We start from the raw sequence: 8,030 nt of genomic DNA, 5'->3' as shown, positions 1-8,030 counted from the left end.
TTCCTCCTTGCTCAGGGCTTATCTGACAGGGTCTCAAGTTCGGCCACATCTGAACTTCGTGGGCGGGCAGTCCCTGTCAGTCTCGCTGACTAGGGCTCACTCGGGGACACCAGGTGACACCCTGCTCAGGCCTGTGCAGCCGAACATGGAGTACAGACTCCGGTCACCCTGTCCTTGGCTACCCCCTACCCCGTCCCGCTTGGGATCTGTCACCCATGGGGCAGCAGGTGGCTGAGGAGCAGCAGAGGACAGAACCTTCCTGACCGCGGGACTCTCGCCATGGAAAACAGTGACCGGGTGCAGGGTGCAGGCCGGGCCAGCCGGGCCCCAGCCCCAGCTGTCGTCGGGACTGGCTGTCACTCAGCGCGCTGGAATCCAGGCTTGGTTTAATCTTTTCTAAACAGGGCACCGGATGCTCGGAGAGCGAGGTCACCAGCACCGGGCCTATTTGCCCAGGATTCTTAGCAGAGGGAAAGCTCAAATTCATGGATGGTGACACAGAAGTCCTCCTCCTCCGTCATTCAGAACCCTACTCTCTGCAGCCCCAGCACTTGGGAGGCTGAGGCAGGAGGGTCACCCTGAGTTTGAGGCCAGCTTGGACACCGCAGGGAGAGCCTGTCTCAAACAAAAACCCAAACGAACAAACAAGCCAGAAACACAGACCTGTTGAGCAGATGTGTGACGCACATAGATCAGGCCTTACCCAGTAGGTGCTACGAGCAACACCCTGGCCACTTATGTTATTCTGCCCCAGGATACTCAGGCTGGCCTTGAACTGGTGATCCTCCTGCTTCAGCCTCCTGAGTGTGCATGGGTCTACAGATGTGTACCACCAAACCAGCTGGTCCCTTTTATTTTTATTTATTTTTTGGTACAAGGTCTATTCAGGTCACTGATTTGCCCAGGCTGGGCTTGAATTTGTGATTGTCCTGCCTCAGCCTCCCAGAATGTTAGGATCACAGCCATGTACCACACCACACCCAACCCATTCCATTTTCTTAATGTTGTCTTCCAAACAGCAAAAGTTTTTGATTTTGAGAAGTCCAATTTATCAGTTTCTTTCCTTCACAACTTGTTTATTTTTGTCCTAAGAAATCATTGCTTGTCTCAGGTCCCAGTCGTTTTCCTCTGCTATGGGGACAGCTCAGTCCTTTTAACCCTCCCTCCTGCCACACCCCTGCACCCTTCTCCCTGAATATTTTCGTCCCTGTTTGTGCCCCACGATGGTTGAATCCCCCTCGGGAACTTGATGTGTTCCACAGCCCTTCAGGGCTCCACTACGATGTTAAGTCCCCCAGGCTGGGCCTGACCTTGCAACCTCCTGCCTCGGCCTCCTGCGTGCGGGTCGCAGCCCTGCCCTCTGCTCAGCGAGGTCTTGATCACAGCCCTCTGCCCCTGAGACACAAGCACCCTCGGCCTGGGGTGTAACTGTGGGAGGGCGAGGGGCTGCATCTCATGGTGCTCAGGCTCCAGGACCCGGGACAACCCGGGCTCAAGGTGGCTGCTCCGTCCCTGGTCCCTGGCACTCTGGGTGCCGCAGGGAAAGGTGCTCAGCTCAGGTGTTGGAGCCTTCTCTGTGGCAGAGTTCTCTTCCATGGTCCTATTATTATCATTGTCATTGTTATGAGACTGGTTTTCTCTATGTAACCAGGCTTATCTTAAACTCACAGAGATTCTCCTGCCTCAGCCTCCTGAGGGCTCACCTAGTGCCCAGAGCAGCACATGCTTGCCGCTCAGATCACATAAGGAAAGAGGGAGCCCGGACCTTGCCCTTACCAGCCCTGGCCTCTCCTCGGAGAACTGAAGCAAGCTCTGGACCCAGGCCTGGGCCTCACCGGGCCCCCAGACCGGGGTGGGGGCAGCCCTGAGCCTGCGCCCGCTCGCTGGCTGTGGGACGCAGGTCCCCAGGGCACCGAGGTCTCCGAGGACGCCGCGGGGCCGCAGCACCGCCCCTTGAGCTGTCACTCAGCCCGTATTTGCATTTCCGCAGTGGAGCCCGGTCACTGTGGAATGAGGAAGTCCCTGCTTGGGTGTCTCCTTGCAGCCAGGGACAGCGCTGCCACCTCTGGACACAGGGGGAATCTGGGACACTGGAGAAGCAGATCGGTCTGTTCAGGGCATGAAGTTAAACCAGAAACAAGTGCATTCAGTTTAAATTTTCCCAGTCAGGCATGGGGGTACACCGTAATTCCAGCGCTGGGAAGGCTGAGGCAGGAGGATCCCGCCGCAAGTGCAAGGCCACATAAGTCAGTTCAAGACCAGCCTGGACTACACAGTGAGACCCCTGTCTCAGAAAAACAAAACAAAAAGTGGGGAAGAATTACTCCAAAACATAGAAGGAAATAGAAGTGCAAAGGCTTGTGTGCCATGCTGGAGGGCGCTTTCCCCAAGAACCTTTGAGAATTCCCAGGGGCGTGCAGCAAAGGAAACTGGGCTCTTTCCCCGAGGGGCTTAGCTAATTTTCTGTCCCCGAGTCCAGGGAGCCGTGCCAGAAAGAGGCTGATGTGGAAGCCCAGCTCCAGCTCCAAGTCCCCCCAGCTCCTTTTTTTGAGACTAGGTCTCACCATGTACCCCAGCCTGACCTCAAGTGCACAGGGATCCTCCTGCCCCGCCTCCTCAGTGCTGGGATTACAGCTTAAGCCACCATGCCCCGCCCAAATTACTTTTATCAGTGAGATTGTGTGAAGCGTTATTTATTTATCTACTTATTTATTTACCTTAGTGGTACTGGGGATCAAATTCATGACTTCATGCCTGTCAGGCAGGCACTTACGCTGCTGAGCTAAATCCCTGGCTGACAAATGCTTTTTAAAACACAGTGCCTGCACTTAGGAGGTCGAGGCAGGAGGATTGCTGTGAGTTTGATGCCCAGCCTGGACCACATAGCAAGACCTTGTCCTAAAAAAAGGAAAAAGTTCATAATTTATCATCAGTGAAAATATTTTTAAGAATGAGGGTGAAATAACCATCTTTGTTTTTCTAACAAAAACTGACAGAATAGGCCCCCAGCAGATTTTCAGTGAAGAAAAGACCACTTGATGTGAAAGAAAACTCCTTCCTGATAGAAGGCAAATATTTCGGAAGGAAAGAAGCAGGAGGAAGGTAAACACGCAGGGAGAGATGGATGTCCGAGGGTAACTGCAAGCACTTGGTGTGGGGTTTGGTGTAGCTGGGAGGAATTTCTCCCGAGCTACCTGCATGTTTTGTTTCAGTTTTCTGTCTTTTTGAGACAAGGCTCACTATGCCGTTCAGGCCGACCTTGAGCTCACTTTGGAGCCCAGGCTGGTCTCGAACTCTGGATGACCCTCCTGCCTTAGCTTCCCGAGTGAGTGCTGGTTTTCCAGGACAAGGTGTAAGGAGGAGCTGGAGATGAGGCAGCATCTTGCTCCTGCGCAGAGGCTAGCTGCTTTGCTCTGCAGTGCAGCAGAGGTAATGGCTGGCTCTGGGCTGGGCCGTGTCCGCGAGGGTTTCCCAGCTGGGATGCCATGCGCCGGGGCCCTGCGATCCGGCTGCCCACCTGGAGGACCTGCCCCACTGGAATGTAGTGGAAGCCCAGGTTCTTACCACTGGGCTCCCCAACCCCTGGAGAGGCCCCCGCCCTGTGCCCTTGGGTCTCAGGGAGGCAGCATGCGTGTCACCGTGCCCTGAGGCCCTCAAGGACCTGCCCCGTGGCCACTGCCAGGGCAGACACAGGACATGACAATGCCAGGGAGAGAACTCCTGGTATGTACTGGGCTCGGGGAGGGTCAGGAGCCAGAACTGCACTGGAAACCAGAGGTGTGGTAGCGTCCACCTCCTGGACCTGAAAAAGGATCAGGGAAAGGCTGGAAGGTGCCCTGGGGCAAGACCAATTTTCCCACAGAAAACAGGATGACATGATGTAGGCCAGTGTAGTGAGGTCACCTGTAATCCCGGCACTCGGGAGGCTGAGGCAGGAGGATCACACCACGAATTCAAGGCTGGCCTGGGTTGCCCAATGAACTCAAGGCCCAGATCCTATCTCAAAAATATAAAATACACACAATTCACAGGAGCACAAAATGTAAACTGCCCCCAGACAAGAAGTGGAAGGTCTTTGTACCTAAAGCCATAAACCACACTAAGGCTGAGGCAGCCTGGGCTCAGGGTAGGGGGGCAGTGTGGGTCAGCGTTTCTCTCTCTAGGTGACTGTGCAGGTCACGAATCCTAACTCAGACCTCTGGGCGCGCGTGTGTGTGTGCGCACATGTGTGCATGCGCGTGTGGATGTGATTTCTTGGATTACTTGTGGTCAAAGGCAAAGATGGTGGCGGAAGTCCCCCTGGACCGCCTATGTGAGGAAGAAATTGCTGGCCTGATTTCATAATCACCAGCGTACTACGCGTGGACTGTGCAGCCCTTTGGAGTTTTTTCATTTTTCACTTTTTTTAAGATGTTGCTCTTTCTAAATTTAGGACTGCCAAAATATTTATTTGGGGGAACATTGTGTAAAATTTCAAAACAGTTTTGAGTTGTCTCCAAGAAAAGCTCATTTTTCTCTGTTTATAATAAAAATAAAATGACCATAACCTCTCACCACCACGAGCACCACCATAGTTGTGTCCAATCACACGCCGAGAGGAAAATGTGAGTGCAGTTTTGTGTTTTGAGACTGTCTCGGTGTAGCCCAGACCGGCCTCAAAGTCGCAGTGATCCTTCTGCCTCAGCCTCCAGAGCGCTGGCAGTGTCCCCTCCTCTCCCCTGAGGCCTCAAGCTCCCTCTGCAGTCATAGTCACTAACATTGAGCAAGGCATATTGTCTACCAGCTGGACAGGCTGCTACGTCATTTAAAGCCTCGTTCCGCCCTGTTGGAGGGCAGAGCCGACGCCCCGCACCCCGCGGATTCCGGCTGGCTGGCGAGGGTGGAGTCCCAGAGGGCGTGGTGGTCGCCGCAAGTCTGGAGGCCCAGACAGAGGACCGGGACGAAGCTGTGCATGTCTCTCGCCTAAGGCCCTTCCGGGGCCCGAGCTGCCCAAGGCCTCAGCACCTCGCTGTCCCCAGCCCGGGACGAGGCTTTTCCCTGGGGGCCTTGGGGACGCCACCCTCGGGCCAGTTCCCCGCCGCGCCAGGGCGCACAGGGCGGGAGATGAGGGAGGTGGGTGACCCGGTGACGGTGGAAAGCGCGCGGTGACCGCCCTCCTCCAAGCCCTCCCGCTGCCCACCGTGCTGACCCACGGCCTCGGCGCCCCGCAGCAGCTCTGGGGCCTCCTTCCTGAGGTCCGCGCTGCGATCAAAAACGCGGTGAACGCGCAGCCCGGCGCCTGCCGCGGAAAGCAGTGCCTGGTAACCGCGCGCTCCGCCAGCCGATTCCGGCCCTGGCGCCCGCCCCGGACCCTGGCTCCTCCCGAGGCGGCGGGACCGTGACGGGGACGCTCTGAGTCCACGCAGGACATCGAGGCCCGCGCACAAGAGACGGTGCAGCCGCTGACGCGTTCGGACCATGAGCAAAAGGTTATCTTGCCTTTCTAAATCCAGTGGCCTCGTACTGACAGTTAAATTTGTCTGTTCGCTTCCTGTCCTGTGGTGCCGGGGAGCCCAACCCAAGGTCCCCGAGTGCAGGGCAAACGCTCTACCACCGACCTGGGCAAACCGCGTGAACCAAGTCCTTTTACTCCGGAGAGCAGACCACTGCCGAGCAACCCGAACGCTAGGGAAAGGGAGAAGGAGAAGAACATGATTTTAGCTGCAGGAAGGCGGCGTTTAAACAGGATTTCCAGCCAGGTGTGTGGCTACTCGGGAGGCTGAGGCAGGAGGATCGCTTCGAGTTCTAGGCCAGTCTGAACTACATAGCAAGACTTTGTCTCAAGAAAAAAAGGAAGAGAATAAATACAGAGCTTGGGGCTTCTGGGAGGACTTAGAAGGTTCAGAGCGGCTGGGCACAGGTTACAGAAAGAGCGCTGTAAACAACTGTAGGGGCGCCTACCCGGCCACAGTGCGGAAGGACTGCGGCAGGCAGTCGGCGGCCGGGCGGGGGAGGGGGAGCCCGGAGTGGCAAAATCCAAGTCACGGTTTTGTTTTGTTTTGCGGTACTGAGACGCGCTCAGCTGCGTCCTCAGCCCCACCCCCCACCCCCTTTTGACACGGGTCTCAGTCGCTGAGTTATTTGGGTTGGGCTTGAATTTTTCGTCCTCCTGCTTCAGCCTCCCAGAGTGCTCCGATGATAGGTGTGCACGACCCGTTTGGCCCAGATTAGGTTTTAAAATACCCTCTCCTGGGCTGGAGGCGGCTCAGTGGGAGTGCGCGAGCCCAGCAGGCACAAGTCGCTGGGTCAGTGGAAGGAGAGGGGCGAGGGGGGAAGGGGAGGGGAGCAGGCGCGTCCATTGCTTGTGCTCTGCGGCTGCGCGCACTGGGATTCGGGGGTGCCGGGCACCGCGCTGCCAGCCCCTCCCGGCCCTGCGCTGCCCGCTGCGCCCTGCGCACACCCAGCCGGTGGCCGCGCAGGAGCGGCCCGCACCCAGGGCGAGCGCCGCAGGAGCTGAGAGCCCGGAGCTCCGGCTCGGCGGACCCTGCCCGGGACGCCCGTCCGCAGAGGCAGGCAGAGCTCGGCGTCTCCCGGCCCAGGCTCTTCGGAGAGCGGAGCAGAGGACGGAGCCGCCGCCCGGCGCCCGAGACAGATGGTCGGGAGCCGGGGCGCTTAGGGCTGCGGCCCCACTCCGCACTGCACGGGCGCGCCCTGCACAGCCCTGGTCCCCTGGGGTGACCTCCAAGGCCATCAGGGTACAAACGCCCTGCAGACAGCCCAGCTCAGTGTTAGGGCGTGAAGACAAGGTCTTGCTATGTGGCCCGGGCTGGCCTCAGCGGCGATCCTCCTGCCTCAGCCTCCCGAGTGCCAGGATTCCAGGCACGCGCCCTCACCTGCCTAGAGGAGTCTACTATAAATAGTAAGGTGCAGCTTTTCCTGTCTGATATTTTGTGCAGAGCCACTGTTAGGCCATGGCACTGTATTTTTAGCACCCGACTCACAATTTTATTGATCTTTCTCAGAGGTTTTTATTGCTCTCATTACATGGGATTCAGAAGCCTGCCCTGCCGGGGCCCAAGACCCCCAGGGCCGCGTGTCACTCAGCACCTGAGGGCCTGGGCCCCAGGGACCAGCCGGGGCCAGCTGATGCCAGAAGCCATTGTAAGCCTGGGTGGTGGTGGTGGGGTAAGCACCTTGAGAATACATAGGATGGGAGATGAGAGAATGGGGGGGGGGGGCGCTGTTTCTGTTATTCTCAGGACTTCCCCCCAAGCCCTGTGTGCTCATGGCAGGGTTTGGGAAGAATGACTGAATCGGGGTGCTATGGCTAAGTGTGCTCTTGGGAGGCTCCCCTCCCCACTTGGGACCCCAGTCCTTCCAGTACTAGGGAGGCTGAGGCAGGAGTATCGATGCGAGCTCAAGGAGATTCTGACCTTGTCTCCAAAAACCAAAAACAACACCAGAAATGTGAAATAGCCTTCCTATTTTGTAGACATTCCATTTAGTGAGTTATGGGTAAATAAAATGTAACTGTAAAAAACTGACTTGTAGAGTGTCCATGTGCCTAGTAAGTGTTTTTTAATGTTGGTAGAGTTAAGACTATCTTCAATGATGCCGAATAGAAAATGGACTGAATAATGCGAATTCGGCAGAGCTAGATATTTGTGAGCTTCGTTTATTTCTTTAGTGATTCTGAGGATTAAACTCGACTCTTCCCCCCTCCTTCCCTCCACTGATTGACTGATTGAGACAGAGTCTTACTTTGTACCCCAGGCTGGCCTGGAACTGACAGCAGCCCTCCTGCCTCAGCCTCCTGATCACTGGAGTGACAGGCATGCACCGCGGCCCCCATTCATCAGGCAAGCTGACCAATGCAAGTTCCGGGGTCCGATTATCCAGGGAAACACGGCCCCAGGAAGAGGTGAGTCCTTGCCAGGGGCTCAGTTATTTGCCAAAGCTGCTCTGCCACAGTTGACATGAGACACTGGCAGAAATACTTCTAAACCCCAAAACACTGTTTTGTTTTAACAACGGTGATAACTGTTGTTACT

Source organism: Cavia porcellus, unplaced genomic scaffold (genome assembly GCF_034190915.1).
Source record: "Cavia porcellus strain 051 isolate PalLab524CR breed Dunkin Hartley unplaced genomic scaffold, mCavPor4.1 scaffold_2, whole genome shotgun sequence".
Classification (NCBI taxonomy): domain Eukaryota; kingdom Metazoa; phylum Chordata; class Mammalia; order Rodentia; family Caviidae; genus Cavia; species Cavia porcellus.
The sequence above is the reverse complement of the archived record's forward strand: the minus strand, read 5'-3'. Positions refer to the sequence as shown.